Here is a 658-nt window from a genome sequence, read left to right on the forward strand (position 1 = left end):
CCACCCCGGCTGCGTCTTTAAACGCGCCTCCCCCGCCCGCCTCCGCCCCGGGAAATCCAGCAAAGTGCTGGAATTCAGCAAAAAAACAGCAAAATATTGAAATTCAGCCAAAAAATCCAGCAAAGTGCTGAAATTCAGCAAAAAAAATATCAACGTGGTGAAATCCGGCCAAAAAAACATCAAAATGATGAAATCCAGCAAAAAAATATCAACGTGGTGAAACCCGGCCAAAAAAATTCATCAAAATTATGAAATCCAGCAAAAAAAACCATCAACCTGGTGGAATCCGGCCAAGAATCCATCACAATTATGAAATCTGGCCAAAAAAACATCAACGTGGTGGAATCCAGCCAAAAAAACATCAAAATGGTGAAATTCAGCCAAAAAAACATCAAAATTATGAAATCCAGCCAAAAAAACCCATCAACCTGGTGAAATCCAGCCAAAAAAAATTCATCAAAATGGTGAAATCCGGCCAAAAATTCATCAAAATGGTGAAATCTGGCCAAAAATCCATCCCAATGATAAAATCCGGCCCCAAATCCCTCGCCCTGGTGAAATGTGTCGGTGTTTTCTCCGTTCCGAGGTTCCGAGGAAGCGGGTTTTGGGGAGAAAAGCGCATTTTGAGTTATTTCTGTTGTTCCCGGGAAGGGGGTGG

This window comes from Antrostomus carolinensis, unplaced genomic scaffold (assembly GCF_000700745.2).
Source record: "Antrostomus carolinensis isolate BGI_N321 unplaced genomic scaffold, ASM70074v2 scaffold10046, whole genome shotgun sequence".
In the NCBI taxonomy this organism is placed as follows: Eukaryota; Metazoa; Chordata; class Aves; order Caprimulgiformes; family Caprimulgidae; genus Antrostomus; species Antrostomus carolinensis.